The sequence below is a fragment of the Erythrolamprus reginae genome, chromosome 8, assembly GCF_031021105.1.
Source record: "Erythrolamprus reginae isolate rEryReg1 chromosome 8, rEryReg1.hap1, whole genome shotgun sequence".
Lineage (NCBI taxonomy): Eukaryota > Metazoa > Chordata > Lepidosauria > Squamata > Dipsadidae > Erythrolamprus > Erythrolamprus reginae.
Window position 1 is genome coordinate 30983197 of NC_091957.1, and position 17989 is coordinate 31001185.

The window sequence follows — 17989 nt, forward strand, 5'->3', positions numbered from 1 at the left end:
TTCCAAACCTCCAGTTTGCCTGTTGGGGTGTTTTTTCACAGTCCCAGGCTTTAGGGAGGCCTATGCATATTCATTCATTCATTCATTCATTCATTCATTCATTCATTCATTCATTCATTCATTCATTCATTGGATTTATATGCCGTCCCTCTCTGGGGACTCAGGGAGGCTTACAAAATATAAAAAGAACAATACGAATCCTAAATCCAATTAATATAAAATCACTTATCTAATCTAAAATCCCCATTATATTAAAAATCAATCCTTCCCACTCAACAGCAACATACATTATCATTTGTTGGCCAGGGGGCTAGAGTCTAATGGCCCTAAGCCTGACGGCATAGATGAGTCTTTAGACTCTTACGGAAGATGAGGAGGATGGGGGCAGTATGAATTTCTGGGGGGAGCTGATTCCAGAGGGCTGGGACCCCCACAGAGAAGCTTCTTCCCCTAGGTCCCACCAAGTGACATTGCCTAGTTGACGGGACCTGGAGAAGACCAACTCTGTGGGACCTGACCGGTTGTTGGAACTCATGCAGCAGGAAGCGTCCCGTAAGTAATCTGGTCCAATGCCATATAGGGCTTTATACATCACAACCAATACTTTGAATTGTGTCTGGAAACCAATCAGCAGCCAATGCAGTCCGCAGAGTGCTGAAGAAACATGAGCATTTCTGGGAAGGCCCATGACCACTTGTGCAGCTGCATATTGCACGAATTGTAATTTCTGGACACTCTTCAACAGTAGCCCCAAGTAGACAGCATTGCAGTAGTCGAACCTCGAGGTGATGAGGGCATGAGTGACTGTGAGTAGAGACTCCCTGTCCAAATAGGGCCTCAACTGGTGCACCAGGCAAACCTGGGCAAACACCCCCCTTGCCACAGCTGGACGATGATGTTCGAAAGTCAGCTGTGGATTGAGGAAGATGCCCATGTTGTGGACCCTCTCTGAGGGGGTCAAAATTTCCCCCCGCAAAGTAATGGATGGATAGATGGAGCTGTCCTTGGGAAGCAGAATCCACAGCCACTCTGTCTTGTCGGGGTTGAGTTTGAGCCTGTTAACACCCATCCAGACCCTAATAGCCTCCAGACACCAGCATACTGTTGAGGGCCCAGATAATCGGCATCATCCAAGGACCGTTGGAGCTGGAGTGACACCACCTTCTCAACAACCTTCCCCATGAAGGAAAGGTTGGAGACAGGATGATTGTTGTTAAATACAGCTGGATCCAGGGAAGGCCTCTTGACACAAATCTGGATAGGTCAACCATGGATAATCCAAGGGTAAAGTGTTGGGGGTTTGGGGATGACACTATGGAGTCAGGTAATGAGTTCCATGCTTCGACAACTCTGAAGTCATATTTTTTACAGTCAAATTTGGAGCGGTTAATATTAAGTTTAAATCTGTTGTGTGCTCTTGTGGTTGAAGCTGAAGTAGTCGCCGACAGGCAGGATGTTGCAGCATATGATCTTGTTTAAGGTGTCTTAGTTCTAGGCTTTCTAGGCCCAGGATTGAAAGTCTAGTCTTGTAGGGTATTCTGTTTTGAGTGGAAGAGTGAAGGGCTCTTCTGGTGAAGTATCTTTGGACATTTTCAAATGCCTCCTTGTAGGGAGCCGGGAAGGACCCCTCCCTCAGAGAAGCATGGGTAATCTCCTGGACCCAACTCCGTGTCACCTCAACATTGGGGAAGGTTGTTGAGAAGGTGGTATCGCTCCAGCTCCAACAGTCCTTGGATGAAGCTAATTATCTGGGCCCTCAACAGTCAGGATTCAGGCTTCGGTTGTGCTGATGGATGATCTCTGGCAGGCCCAGGATAGGGGTTATCCTCTATCCTGGTGCTTCTTGACCTCTCAGTAGCTTTTGATACCATTGACCATGGTATCCTTCTGCACCCTTCTGGAGGGGCTAGGAGTGGGAGGCACCATTTTACAGTGGTTCACCTCCTACTTCTTCGGTCGGTCACAGTCGGTGTTGGCATGGGGTCAGAGGTTGACTCCTAGGTCCCTCCCTTATGGGGAGGTGTTTGTGGAGATAGTTGTTAAATACAGCTGGATCCAGGGAAGACCTCTTGAGGAGGGGGTGCACAAATGCCTCCTTGTAGGGAGCCGGAAAGGACCCCTCTCTCAAGGAAGTGTTGGTAATCTCCTGGCCCAAGCTCTGTGTCACTTCACTGCTGGCTGAAACCAACCAGGAGGGACACGGATCCAACAAACAGGTGGCAGAGCTCACAGCTCTCATGGCCTTTTTCACTTCATCAGCACATGCACGAGACAAGGGGGATTGTGTGCATGCATAGGGGACAACATAAGGAGGTACGGATGCTTGGGGGAAGGGAATGGATGTAGGCATGTGCGCACATGCTAGCACTTGTACACACAATTTTTTGGCACATGAACCAAAAAAGATTCACCATCACTAGTCTAGGGCTTCTTTATTATCCAAGACAATGTTCCCTTCTTCCCCTTACTTTACAAAAAAAAATGCTTTAAAAGTTGTTAATATAGAACAGATTAAGAGTTGGAAGGGACCTTGCAGGTCATCTAGTCCAACCCCCTCGCCCAAGCAGGAGATCCTACATCTACCTCTACGTAGGATTGAACTCACAACCTCCTGATTGTGAGGCAAGAGCTCCACTTCTAGGCCACAGAAGCTGGGTTATATGTATCAATATATGTGTCAATGCAGGAAAATTCAACACACTGAAATCAGTTTTAGGATTTAGTTGGATGGAAGTAAAGGTCTCTGAGTTCTTTTCAGATTGGAGCCCTCAAACATGTAGTATCGAGTACAATGATACCCAAGGATCCTTAAAAGAGCTTGATGTTTAGAGGTCCAGGTTTTAAAAAATGTATCATTTAAGTAGTAATAGGCACATAAGTATATCCTGAACACTAATGTAACTCTGCACTTATTCCTTAGCTAAAAGTACAATCATATGCTAATGATAAACCCTCAAATCTATGTATTCCAATTAGCGCCAGATGGTGGCAGAAACAGCTGGTGTCCTTTATATGTTCACAGGGATTTGCACCAGCTGTTGCACCTCTATTCCTGAATGTCTTTCTGCAACTTACGCTTTGTTTTAATTTATTTTGGTATTCCAGGCCTGGTCCAGCCTCACGAACGCAGCAGTTGCTACATCGGCTTGGGAATTAGCCTCCTGACACAGGGAGATTTATTTCCTGAACTTCAAGAGAATTGGCCTATTAACCCACATGGCTTGGTCATGTCCTACGGCAGGTTTTGGGCTGACGTTATTCACAAGATCAGACCTGAGCATTTGATGGCCTCCAGGCCACATCCGGCTCTTTGGATTACTTTTTGATTATATCAGAATTGATGATTGGTTTTATTGATTGGTTTTATTGGGATTTTAATTGTTGTATAGTTGTTGCAATTGTTAATTGTTAATTGTTTAATTGTTGTATATTTTTATCACTGTATGCTGCCCAGAGTCCGTCAGGAGTTGGGCGGCCTATAAATTCAATAAAATTTAAAACTTAAACTTAAAACTTTTATTTTATTTTGAAGGTGACCCCCATCCCCAATTTCCGTGTGTGCATGCTTATGCTGCTTCGTAGCCCTGTTAGTTTAGCACAGGTGGGTTCCATGTACCTTCTCCACCAGTTAGCATCACAACGTTTCGCGCACACATCCCCATAAGCGATTTCACTTCTGTGCATGCTCAGTAGCAGGAATCAGCCCGAAACACAGCTGAGGAGCCGATCAGCTGTACTTCGGGCAAAGAAATAAAGGTCAGTAATAAGGTGACCAATTTTTTTACAATGAAAAGGAGGATGAAAAAATGTAAGAAAAAAGTACAACGTAAATAAATGAAACATTTATGCCATTATGAATAAAGAAAATTAATAATTAAAACTAAAACTTTAATAACAAAAGCGATAAAACTTTACTAAATCTATATTTAAATTATTTTATACTTGTGTTGAAAACAGGGTTGTATAAAATTGAATTAATGAAACATGAATTGTACTTACCTGAGTATTATTGCTTTTTATATTAAGAGTTTTAAATTGTTTTAATCATTGGATTTGTACTGTTTTGTGTTGTGAGCCGCTCCGAGTCCCGCTCCGAGTCTCCGGAGAGGGGCGGCATACAAATCTAATAAATAAATAAATAATAAATAAATAAATAAATAAATATCTGTTAAAAATTACACACTGAAACTTCTCTTGGGACATTAACCATTTGGTTTTTGAAATCTAAGGCTTGTTTTGAGACTAACATGCTACAGTTGACTGCAGAAGTGGGCTTCTATGATGGAATGGTTACGTGTGCTTGCCTCCGTGGCTCTGAGTGCTAGCAGAGTCCAGCGCAATTCTGCTACTACACCTGGGTAGGTAGCAGGTAGCACACGTAACCGTTCCACCTTAGCAGCCCACCTTTGGTTGACTGTATTATGGTTAGCTGCAAACCATAGCTAGTGCAGCAAGCACATAATGCTAAGCCAATAATCCCTGGTTTGCTCTAGCATGGAACCACTGGTAACATATCCAAGACACGATGACATCAGTAGCAGGTTCCTATTGGTACGGTCAACGCCATCATCCTGGTAGCAAAAATTAAGCTGTGTGTGCGGAAGCAAAAAATGAGGGGAAGCAAAAAAATCTTTGAAATCTCAGACATCCACTATAATTTAAAAACAAGAATTGAGGTTTAAAGGGAAAATGTTTCCATTTCTTTGCAATTTCTGTTTGGTCTGTCTTAGAGAATCCCATGTTCTAAGAGACATTACCAGGGGTGGGCTGCTGCTCAGGTGGGGGGGGGAATGCAGTGGGGTTGCGAAAATGGAGCTCCACCCCATAGCACTTAATTTGCACTGAAAGATGTTGAAAGAAAATGCAGAGTGTCCTGCATAAGCCACGGCCACAGTGTGTTAGTCAAAATTTTGGTAGCCCTTCACTGGACATATCAGTACCTTAAAAAAAATAATTCAGTTATTCCTCCTTGCCTTTCTTTTCTTGGTTGCTCTTTCATGAACAGGTAGTCCTCGATTTACAATTCATTTAGCAACCACTCAAAGTTACAACAGCTCTGAAAAAAAGGGACACAATCATATTTGACACTTATGACCATTGCAGCATCCTGTGGTCATGTGATTTACATTCAGATACAACTGGTCCATATTTATGACGGATGGTTGCAGCGTCCCCTTTTGCAACCTTCCATCAAACAAAGTCAATGCGGAAACCAGATTCACTTAACAAACTGGGTTACTAAGTTAACAACTGCAGTGATTCAGTTAACCAGTGTGGCAAGACAAGTCATAAAGTGGGGCAAAACTCGCTTAAAACCCGTCTCACTTAGCAACATAAATTTTGCACTCCATTGTGGTGGTAAGTTTAGGGCTACCTGTAATTTCTTTGACTTGGCTGCTTTGTTAATTAACAAAAAATAAATAAAAATAAAACAGTGGAACTTTAAAAACTTGGGCATCATGGCTAGCTTTATCCATCTTGGGTTTGCCCCTAGCTTCCTAAACGAGCCCATTTCCCAGACTGGCGAAACCGATGGACTTCAACTCCGGGGACGCACAGCAATAAACCACGAAATAAGGCCATCCTGGTTAACCAAAAAAAAAAAGGGGGGGGGGAAGCACATGATGTAAAAATCTTCCTTTGGCCGGCAGTGCAACGTCTCGTGAGAAACGGAGACATTCAATCCCGCGTGAACGCAGTCTGGGTCTCAGCCAATGCAAGAGGCGAGGCTGCGGTCCGGGTGCAAAGCCCAGTCCGGGTCGTAGTAGTTGCACTCCGCGGGCAAACGCGACCCCTGCGCTCACCCGCCGCAGCAACCCCCGCAGTTTACCGACTGTCTCAGGTGCGCAAGGGGGATCCTGACCGCTGCGCTTTTCCTCAACCAGAAGCAGCTGAAATGCGCCGCGTTCCGCCCCAGTCGCCAAGCAGGAGAGGCGAGCAGGTTTGTTGGGCTCGCAGAGTGGGGGCATTTGCTGGAAAGGAGGGTCTTTGTGGAACCTGATTGGTTTCTTGGAGCGATGATGGTGGTTCTCTGGGTGAACTCTGGTTTCGGTGCCTGCCAGGGCTGGAAGTTGGGTTTTTGCCTAAAGTTCTTGCTGTCGGGATCCCTTCCCACTTTTATTTCTTTTTATATATATATTGTTATGTACATTAAAAAATAAAAAAAATACAATACACACACACACACACACACACACACAAATAGAAAATACCAATACACAAACATTAAACAACACACTAACATTTTACAACATACCATTTAGGGTTCTTTTGCAGCAACTCATATCAACCATTTATACCAGTGGTTCCCAAACTTGGCAACTTTAAGACTTGTGGACTTCAACGCCCAGAATTCTCCAGCCAGCATAGCTGACTGGAGAATTCTGGGAGTTGAAGTCCACAAGTTTTAAAGTTGCCAAGTTTGGGAACCACTGATTTATACTAATACTGTTTGTATACCTTACATATTTCTCTATTTTTTATATATGGCAATAGCAATAGCATTAAACTTATATACGGCTTCACCGTGCTTTATGGCCCCCTCTAAATGGTTTACAGAGAGTCAGCCTATTGCCCCCAACAATTTGAGTCCTCATTTACTGAGCTTGGAAGGATGGAAGGCTGAGTCAACCTTGAGCCTACTGAGATTCCATCTGCCAAACTGCTGGCAGACGGTGATCCCCAGAAGTAGCTTGCAGTGCTGCAGTCTAACCACTGCACTACCCTGGCTTTTACATATATAATTTCCTTTAGTATCTTTTCTTTACAATTCAATTACTACAGATATACTCACAAATTATATACAAAATGCCATTTCTATTAATGTTGAATATTAACATTCCTATATACAGTACAGTATTTTATTTATTTATTATTGTTGTTTGCCCCCCTTCTTTTTAACCAATCATAAAACAAGTTCCAAATCCCTTCCCACTTTTAAACCCTCCCAAGAGAGCTTTTGTTGCAATTGGGTTATATGGATCGATATTTACCATATTAAAAATTAAGACTGATATATCCGCTACGGCTACTCACAATTGTTGGATGGTGTTTCAATATTGTGTTATTTTTCAACATAAACTGGGAAATAATTTTGATTTCAAGGATCCCTGAGTGATCTGCATCCCACATCAAACTGGCTCACCAGCAGCAAATGGAAGCAGCTAGGTTCTCCCAATGCCCTGAGGTTGGTTACAAAATGTAAGGGTTGCTCTTTCATAAATGGGACAAAACAAATATTTATTTTATTTTATTTTTTTATTTATTTTGTCCAATACACAATAATACACAATGAAGGTTATAGAGGATATAGTAGAGAAGAAATATGAGGTATAGGAGAGACTATAGGAGAGGGGCCGGAAGGCACTCTAGTGCGCTTATGTACGCCCCTTACTGACCTCTTAGGAAGGATGTTTTGGGTAGAGGAGTGAAGGGCTCTTCTGGTGAAATATCTTTGGACATTTTCGAGGGTGTTAATGTCAGAAATGAAATATGGGTTCCAAACAGATAAGCTGTATTCTATGATGGGTCTGGCGAAAGTTTTGTAAGCTCTGGTAAGTAGTGTGAGATTTCCAGAGCAGAAGCTACATAGGATTAGATTAACAAATCTTGAGGCCTTCTTAGCAATGTTGTTGCAGTGGGCTTTGGCACTTAGATCTTTAGTTATTAGTATTCCGAGGTCCTTGACCGAGTGGGGATTTTGCCTAGGAGGCGGAATAATCACTCGGACACCAGAGCTGGGTTATAATGGGTCACTTTTTATTGATTATGATAAAGACCTGCAGAGGTAACTAAGTGGGCGGAATTCACTGCCAAACATACCTGGGCAACTTAGGGCGAAGCTCCTTGCCAAGTAGTGTGAAGCTATTATACCCCTTCACTCAACTTTAGCCACGCCCCAGGCGTATGGGAGGGCTCACAAGTCATGACCCGGAACCGGAAGTTGCGTATAACTATAGGGCCCGATGCCCTGACCCGGTACCGAAAATGACATGTGTGAGCCCCAGGGGCACCCCTGCCGCAGTCCCCTGATTGGGTCGAAACTTGGGTTTCTTGTGCGGGGCTGTCCATCATCTTCCCAAAAAGATGCCCATAGAAGAACACGCAGTTGCATCAGGCATTCCCTTTTCGCCCATTTCTGCTAAACCCCGTGACCATAGGGAAATTAAAATTAATTGGCCTTTTACTATTTACATTCGTAACACCCCCTAACCAAATCCCTCCAGTCCTTCCAGTGTGGAGCAGGCGAAAAAACAGCCATGACATAAGGTGTCCTAGCTGCAAAAAATTCCTACTTGGCCCCCATGTGGGTGACCCTTTCCCAGCACACTGGACATATTTTATTTATTTATTTATTTATTTGTTATTTATTTATTTATTTATTTATTCCAATACACAATAATACACAATGAATGTTATAGAGGATATAGTAGAGAAGAAATACGAGATATAGGAGAGACTATAGGACAGGGGCCGGAAGGCACTCTAGTGCGCTTATGTATGCAGGGCGGGTAGGTGTCCGACTTGAGGGGAGATGCAAAGGGAAAAGGACTGGTATGGGGACGTGCTACCCCTTAAGTAGGCCTCTTAGCACCGCCCTCCACCCCCTTGCTTACGAGGACCCCGTAGAGGTAACTGGGAGGTGCCCAAAGGTGTAAATTATTGCAATCACCCCTCCCCTGAATAACTGGTGTCCTGTTTATCCAACCCCTTCAGTAAATGTCGGACAGCTGCTAAGGGCTGCTGGCCTTTCAAATCTGTGATAATTTGTTTATTAAGTTTGTATTTGAAGTTCTGATTCTTTTTGCCGATGTGTAGCATTTGCTTGTTGAGATTTGGAGTTGCCATGTGTTGGACCAGTCAGAAACCGAGTCTAGATCTTTTTGTAGAATAGTTGTGTTATCAGTGGTGTTGAAGAGTTTTACATCGTCTGCAAAAAGAACACAGTTGCTTGTGATGAGATCACCAAGGTTGTTGATGTAGAGAATGAAGAGCGTAGGTCCCAGTACGCTACCTTGGGGGACACTGCTTTTAACAGGGATGGGTGTGGATATGGAGCTTCCTATTTTGACCACTTGTTGCCTGTTAGACAAGAATGCAGTAATCCAGCTGTGGAGGAATCCTGAGATGCCATGGGATTTGAGTTTTTGAAGTAGTTTGTCATGGACCATTGAATCAAAGGCTTTGGAGAAGTCAATATAAATTGCATCTATAGATTTTCCTTGATCAAGATGAGTTGTCCATATGTTTTTGCAGTGAAGGAGCTGTAGATTGCAGGATAGTTTTTTTTCTGAATCCAAATTGTTTGTTAGAGAGCAGATTATTAGTTTCTAGATGGAGAGTAATTGATTGGTTTATAATTCATTCCATAACTTTACATGGGATGCAGCATAAATAAATTATGTTATAGCTTCTCTCTTGTGCTGAAGAATCAACTGCTGTTTCTTAGCATCCTACTGTTTTTCCAACTTGGCAACTTCAAGATTTGAAGTTTTTCCAACTTGGCAACTCTCAGAAGTCCCCAGGCAGAAGATGCCTGGATATCCATTCCCAATATTCTCCAGAATTCCCTGGCAGAACATCAATTGTGCAACACAATCCTGAGAATTGACATTGTAAGCTTCTCCAGTTGGAAAAAAACGCTGATCTGGAGTGTTGTGTGAACGGAGTCTCTAGGATCGTATGGACTGGTTCCAACAATATGGAACTGCATCCTATGTGTTTCTGTCAGAAACCAAGTCCCCATGAGTATAAGGTGACCAGATTTTAAAATTGGTAAAGTGGGACATCATTGATGGGGTGGTGGTGGTGGTTCTTGATTAAAAAATCAGTCTATGAAACAAACAAACAAACAAACAAACAAATAAATAACTTACCTATAAAGAGGGCTTTTGTTCAGTGGTGAAATCCATTTTTTTAACCTATCTGTTCTGTGGGCATGGCTTGATGGGCATGGAGTGGCTTGGTGGGCGTGGCAGGAGTAGGATACTTCAAAATCCTCATTTCCACCTCACTTTGGGGCCAGACAGAAGAGATATTTGGGGGGTTCTCCGAACTATTCAAAATTTCCACTAGCAGTTCTACAGAATCTGTCAGAACTTGCTGGATTCCACCCCTGCTTTTGTTCCTTTTTTGCTTTCCAGTGAGTTTAAATAAATGGCCCTTTATTTCATCTGTCCTGATCACACAACCAAATAGGGTTAGGGTTAGTGGTTGATAAATAGAAGTTTTGGTACCTGCACTGTAGTTACAATAACATCATTCCAATTGTTTCCACTTCAACAATTATATTAGACTTGATGTTCTGCTCTTCATTGGGTGTACTTAAGCAAAGGTCAACTGTCTGGGGTGCTTTAGGAATTTGTATTCCCAGACTAGTATACTTCATTTCTTAAACTGTCTTGCTGGTAATATTCTAAGTTTCCTACTTTGTCTAATTGAGAATCCAGCAATTGTTGGAAAAGTATATGAGTAACACTCTGACATCCTCCATCACCCATCCCACCCATTTCCCAGATAAAGTTTTAAAACAAAACAGCATCTTTTGTCTTTCGGCCCTATTCATGATGTGATTGTGTATTTCAATCTTCTCCTAGCCAGTGTGCTCCAAATAGACTGAGATAAAATCCTGGTCACCCCATTCAGCTTTTGGAACAGTTTGTTGTGATCCAACATAATTATAAGGAATCTGACTGGGAAAAAACATGCAGAGCTAAAATTAAGCGCCTACGCCTTTAAGAAACAGACACAGCCTGACTTTCTCTATTATGGCTCATTGCAGAGCATTCTTGTAGCTGTAGTTTCTTGTCAACTCAAAACAATTGGTGTCTCAGGACATTCAAACTACAATTCCTAGAATGCTAGGCGCCCGAGGGCACTGGCTCCTTGCGAGGCCGCTCTCTCTCTCTCTCTCTCTTAAGAAACTTTGCAACAGGTAACAGTTATGCAGCCCGATTATGTGCATCAAAAGTAAAGGTGATGCTTTCCAAAAATCGGGACTTTTTAAAAATGGATTGGGACGCGGGACAAATAGTTAAAAATCGTGACTGTCCCACTGAAAGCAGGACATCTGGTCACCTTAGTTTAGTAGAACTTGATGTAGAACATAACCTGTTTAGTAGAACATACGGTAATCTGTTCTTTTAACACAGCACTTCCCATGTTAGCATCTTCCAAAGGATGATGGAATTTGTCTGAGGAAATCTATGTACAGTAGTAGATTTCTCCACTTCCAAAACTATGTCACAAAAACTGTATTTGGTTTTGATCACCGCAATATTTTTAAAAAAGTTGAGGCTCTGGAAAGAGTGCAGAGAAGAGCAACTGAGATGATTAGGGAACTGGAGGCTGAAACATATGAAGAGCAGTTGCTGGAATTGGGTATGTCTAGTGAAAAGAAGGACAAGAGGAGAGCAGTGTGCCAATATTTGAGGGGCTGCCACAAAGAAGAGGAGGTCAACCTATTCTGCAAAGCGCCTGAACGCAGGACAAGAAACAATGGATGGAAATTAATCAAGGAGAAAATTAATCTCAGAAATAAAGAAACATTTCCTGGCAGCCAGAACAATTAACCAGTGGAAGAGTCTGGGCAACGATATGTCTAAAATGGTGTAGGGCAGTGATGGCAAACATCCATTCCCTGACACATGCACACCCACCCACACTGCCCCATGCGAATGTGCACAATCCTCCCACTTGCCTCCACGCAGGCACACAGACCTCACTGAACCTAGGACACTGAAAAAATGGCCAAACGGGCAAACTGAAAATTTGAAAAAATGGACTTCTGGTTTGCTGTTGTGCTCTTTTTTTTTTTTTTGGACTCTGGAGGCTTCAGGGAATCCCCATAATGCGAAAAACAGCACAACGGGGAAACTGGAAGTCCATTTTTCTGAAATTGCAGTTGGGCGGTTTTTCATACTCTGGGGATTCAGGGAAGCTTCCCCGAAGCCTCCGGAGGGTGAAATGGCCTTCCCCAATGCCAAAAATCAGCTGGCTTATGCGTGCATGGCCACTGGAGCAGACATAGGGCAATGCCTCGTGTGCCATCACTAGTATAGGCAGTGAAGGCCTACCAAAAAATTTACTATCACACTATGGACGTGGCTTATGCATTTTCTTTCAACATTTTTTAGTGCCAATTGGGTGTTCTGGGGGGGAGCTCCATTTTTGCTACCCCACTGCGTTCCCCCCCTGCCCGGGCAGTAGCCCATCCCTGGGTATTGTTCTGCCGGGCTCTATGGTATGAGTCTCCCGAAAATTCACGGGTACAAATTTCAGACACACACACGTTTGAAAGTTCAAAACAATGTTTTTTATCACAAAATTCAAAAGAAACAAAGCACCCTTTTTGTATTGCAAAGAGCACTCTTCCCCAAAACAACCTTGTCGGCTGTACAAGTCCCTTAATCAGTCCTTAAGTACTTAGTTAGTAGCTGTGAAGAAACGTCACAACCCTCTTTCTTCCAACGAAGTGAAACACACACACACTTTACTCTGCTTTGGTGTCAAAGGCGTGAAAAATCCACAAAGTTCAGACACAGCGAGGCACGATCCTGAAGAACTGTGATCAGATAATCTTCCACAACGGCCAAACTAGCACGCTGCTGTTTATAGCAGCAGCTCTAATTACTGGAGCCCCACCCAAACACAGGTGGCTTCTCTTATCTCCTGTAATATTTCCTCAATTGGTCTCTTCGATGCATAAGTCTGCGCCTGCGTGGGTCTAACACTTCGTCATCCGAATCGACCGAAGATAATGGTGATTGGCTTCCTGGGCTTTGTGCCAAGCCTCCCTTTTCCAAGTCACCCCCACCTTCTTCTTCGTCCAAGGAAACTGCACTCCCTGACTCTGCCGGCAACAAAACAGGCCTAGGACATGTTGATGTTTCCCCTGCCTCCACCTCCACATTCCCTGGGGCAGGAGCTGGGCCAGAGCCAACCACAACAGGTATAGGGTTGGATTGGAAGACCTCCAGGATCCCTTCCAACATAGGACTCTGATGGTCTATGTTCTAAAAGTTAAAGTGAGGATTTTAACCTTTGAGCCTCCTGTCTATTACTTTATTTTTGTCATTTTGTCACCACTGCACTGGTGTTTTAACCATCACCTCACTTTAATTTGCAAAGAACAAATCCCAGCAAAATCCTTGCAAAGGCAGAATAGCTAGCTGCTCTTCGGCTTTGCTACTAGTCAACTTTCCATTTATTATAATTAAACCCCTTAAAACATTTTTAAAAATAAAATATGTGAGGTGGAGAACCTGACTAGCACCATGAAAGGTCCATTGGCACACTAGTGACTCTTCTTAGAATTGGCAGCTCTTGAGTTAACATCTTTTCTCCAATTGCTTGGCAACTGGGCATGGCTAGTTTAATGAAAAGAAGGACCAGGGGAGACATGATAGCAGTGTTCCAATATCTCAGGGGTTGCCACAAAGAAGAGGGAATCAAACTGTTCTCCAAAGCACTTGAGGGTAGAACAAGAAGCAATGGGTGGAAACTAGACAAGGAGAGAAGCAACTTAGAACTAAGGAGAAATTTTCTGATAGTTAGAACAACCAGTGGAATAGCTGGTTGTTCCAAAAGTTGTGAATGCTTCAAAATTAGAAGTTTTTAATAAAATGTTGGATAACCATTTGTTTGAAATAGTGTAGGGTTTTCTGCCTAAGCAGGGGGTTGTTGTTGTTGTTGTTGTTGTTGTTGTTGTTATTATTATTATTATTATTATTATTATTATTATTATTTATTAGATTTGTATGCCACCCCTCTCCGAAGACTCGGAGTGGCTAGACTAGAAGACTTCCAAAGCCCCTTCCAACTCTGTTGTTGTTGTTATTGTTGTTATTATTTTTCTTGAAAATGTTTTGGTTCTCATCCAATAAGCTTCTTCAGTTCTGACTCTTCAGAACTTCAGCCCAGTTGTCTTTGGAAAAGACCCTTTTGATGCTTAACCGAGCCTGGAGTTCCTCCTTCACTTATGATTGATTTTTCACCCAAATAGTATTTTATTTGAATTAATTTTCGTAACCAGGTGCTTAATTATTTTTAGACTCCTTTATATTTATTGTTTTCTCTTATACACATATACATATATATAGAGGGATGCAATGTATATTTTATTCATTATTTGGCCTCAGGGTTGTAAATAAATACATTTGAATTTGGCCCGTCTTTGTCGTATCTAGAGAAGAAGCATTTGATTCCATGACTTGCTGCTGGGACGAAGTCTGACCCACTGGGACTGGATCAATATTTAAAGTTGTTTATTGCCTTTTGACAGCGTTTTTAAAAAGAAACCGCTGAATGTTCCAAGAGACAATTTATCACTGGACAAGATTGACAGTGAGTGTTTTGGCTGCATTCTGGAAGAGTTCAGGGTTTACCAGGGGATCTTTGCACAATAGCATTGCTACTCTTACTGAAAAGTTTGCCTTCAGCTACAGGGAGGTGCAATCATGATAATCTCAGATAGTTTTCCTACCCAGATGCTGTTTACCTTCATTATTTTAAATTACAAAAATTGTGGCAGTGACTCAAGGATACCTTTATCTGATTGAGCTTGGCTGAGAAATCTTATTTGGGGGGCCCTTGGCAACTTATTTATTTATCTATTTTCTCCAATACACAATGATGGTTATAGAGGATATACTCGTAGTAAAATATATCAAAGAAAGAATAGAAGAGAAGATTTATGAATAGAAGAAAAGATATAGGAGATATAGGAGAGACAATAGGACAGGGAGGAAGGCACACTAGTGCACATGCACACCCCTACTGACCTCTTAGGAATCTGGAGAGGTCAACCATGGACAGTCTAAGGGTAAAATGTTGGGGGTTAGGGGATGACACTAGAGTCCGATAATGAGTTCCACGTTTCGACAACGCGATTACTAAAGTCGTATTTTTTACAGTCAAGTTTGAGGCGGGTAATTGAATCTGTTGTGTGCTCTTGTGGTGTTGTGGTTGGAGCTGAAGTAGTTATTGACAAGCAGGACGTTGCAACATATGATCTTGTGGGCAATACTTAGATCAGGCGTCGTAGTTCTAAGCTTTCTAGACCCAGGATTATAAGTCCAGTTTCTTAGGGTATTCTGTTTTGAGTGAAGGAGTGAAGGGCTCTTCTGGTGAAGTATCTTTGGACATTTTCGAGGGTGTTAATGTCCAAGATGTGGTATGAGTTCCAAACAGATAAGCTGTATTCAAGGATGGGTCTGGCGAAAGTTTTGTAAGCTCTGGTAAGTAGTGTGAGATTGCCGAAGCAGAAGCTACGTAGGATTAGGTTAACAACTCTTGAAGCCTTCTTGGCGATGTTGCAGTGGGCTTTGGCACTTAGGTCTTTTGTTATTAGTATTCCGAGGTCTTTAACCGAGTGGGGGTTATCTGTGACTTTAAGACTTGTGGACTTCAATTCTCAGACTTCTGGAAGTTGAAGTCCACAAGTCTTAAAAGTTGCCAAGTTTGAATACCTCTGCCTTATCTGGTTTTGCCTGACTTCACTTAAGGTTTATATTTTTATTTTTATTTTATTTATTTATTTGTCCAATATACAATACATATGGAAGAGAATAGACATTAAGTAATATAAATGACGATAGAAAGTAAAAAGAAGAGAAGTAGATGGGAGGGAGAGAGTATATATGATATAAGAGATAAGGAGAGAATATATATAGATATAGATATATAGATATAGATAAGGAGAGAATATATATGACATATGAGATAAGGAAAGACAATTGGACAGGGGACAATAGGCACATCAGTGCACTTATATACGCCCCTTACTGGCCTCTTAGGAACCTGGAGAGGTCAATCGTGGAGAGTCTAAGGGAGAAGTGTTGGGGGTTGGGAGTTGACACTATCGAGTCCGGTAATGAGTTCCACGCTTCGACAACTCGATTGTTAAAGTCATATTTTTTACAGTCAAGTTTGGAGCGGTTAATATTAAGTTTGAATCTGTTGTGTGCTCTTGTGTTGTTGCGGTTGAAGCTGAAGTAGTCGTTGACCGGAAGGACGTTGCAGCTTATGATCTTGTGGGCAATACTTAAATCGTGTTTTAGGCGCCGCAGTTCTAAGCTTTCAAGACCCAGGATAGATAGTCTATTTTTGTAGGGTATTCTGTTTCGAGTGGAGGAGTGAAGGGCTCTTCTGGTGAAATATCTTTGGACGTTTTCGAGAGCTTCCCTCCTGGAGGAACTCAAGGGCTGTCTTTTAGAAAGGCTTTAAAACACAGACTTTTAGAAGGCAGCTTTTAATTGTGGATGGTATAATAGGTTTCAGGATTACACATGAATAAATCTTCTTTATTGAATGGAAAATAATAAGGAACCTCATTCAGGGCTCTTAAAATAAGTCCATTGCAATTAAACTAATGAGTTGATTCATGTTAAATGGTAATACCGGTAATAGTTAACCTTTTATGGGATTTCACAAACAAACTGTTTGCTGTGTAGGAAACAATTGGCTAGATATAAGAATGAATAAAAAGGATTATTTTTGTACTCTTTTAAAAGTAACTTTTGAAAGGCCCAGGAAATAGCAGAATCCAAAACAACAATAGCTAGAACAGATTTCAAAATATACAGATCTAATGACTGAACGGGGTAGATTATGGGGAAGATCTTGCAGAGTCATCCCTATAGTTATTGGTAGATTGAATTGAACAACAAGGAGATTAAACAAATATCTAACAGACAGACAGACAGGCCACAGTTGTTGGCTCTGCTTTTGCAGAACCATCTTCAGTTTTCTATGCCTCCCATCGAAATCTTGGCCTAGTTGAAGAATCAATTTTTTCAATGAATGGATCTAGGGAATTTCTCAATTATTTTCTCTTATGCCCCCTCAGGAAGAAGTAAACATTTTGCGCCCCCCACAACCTCCAATCTGGGCCCCAATGGAATTTTAGTGTTAATATTTATTATTTTACTTATTATAAGCTGCAAGCAAACTATTGGCTGGGGAAGGGTGCACTACCCACTTACCTGGGAGTAAATCCCACAGAACTCAGTGGAACTCAGTTTTTGGTTAGGGGAATCAATTGAGAGGGACCACACATACTCCCAGGGGTCACATACGCCCCTTGGCATTGCTCCGCGCCCCTCCAGTGGCCCTGCCTCACTATTTGAGAAACACTGATCTAGGGGAAGGTGGGAATTGGATAGATTTCTTCTTTCTTTCTCCACTTGTCCAGCCTGGTGGTAGCTGAGTGGGTTGCATAGAAGCAGAGATCGATACATCAGAAAACTCTGAGGACACAAGAGGCAGAGATTGGACTCAGTTTGACACTCTTATCTCTGATGATCCCTTGACCCATAGGTGCTTCTTCAAGAATCAATTGGACTTTCTGGTTTTTCTTTGAAGACCTTTCACTTCTCATCCAAGAAGCTTCTTCAGTTCTGAAGCTTTAGCAGAGCCCAAGAAGCTTCTTGGATGAGAAGTGAAAGGTCTTCAAAGAAAAACCAAAAAGTCCAGTTGAATCTCGAAAAGGCACTTTTGAGACAACCATGACCTGGATGACTGAGAATATCCATAGACAATTCTCCCTTACAAAAATTTGGACTTGTGGGTTGTCTTTGCATGGGCTTCTCTGTGTATTAAAATGATCTTGAGCTTCCTTTTGGTCCTCAGATGCTTAAAGGGAGAAGGAAGAGGTGAATCTACTCCAATCAAGGTTTATTAAAAGAAAATAGTAGATTAGCCGGTAAGTGAAGCCAACCTACATAGTTGTGTGAAATTTGTAGTTTGAATACTTAACCTAAAATATCTAACTAGCTATGGTCAGTTTTTATTAGATCCCACAGGGTTGGCCTTCTCGGGGTCCCGCTGACTAAGCAATGTCAGTTGGTGGGCCCATGGGGGAGGGCCTTCTCTGTGGCAGCCCTGGCTCTTTGGAACCAACTACCCCCCAAGGTCCATACTGCTCTTACCCTACTGGCCTTGCAAAAAGCCTTGAAGACCTGGCTCTGCCAACAGGCCTGGGGACTGTGAG

At 42.3% G+C, this 17989-nt stretch overlaps 2 protein-coding genes across 4 annotated transcripts in view; one reads left to right on the forward strand and one right to left on the reverse strand.

Moving 5' to 3' along the window:
• Positions 1–4010, reverse strand: part of CHRDL1 (chordin like 1) — an 88098-nt gene extending 84088 nt beyond the window's left edge. The window contains exon 1 of the mRNA XM_070759556.1: positions 4000–4010. The gene's annotated coding sequence lies outside the window, so the exon portion shown is untranslated. The remainder of the gene's footprint in view (positions 1–3999) is intronic.
• Positions 4011–5666: 1656 nt separating this feature from the next.
• Positions 5667–17989, forward strand: part of PAK3 (p21 (RAC1) activated kinase 3) — a 252788-nt gene continuing 240465 nt past the window's right edge. For 2 of the 3 annotated variants that reach the window (XM_070759569.1, XM_070759570.1), the window contains exons 1-2: positions 5667–5941; positions 17629–17701. The gene's annotated coding sequence lies outside the window, so the exon portion shown is untranslated. The remainder of the gene's footprint in view (positions 5942–17628; positions 17702–17989) is intronic. The other variant, XM_070759568.1, reaches the window with a different exon arrangement.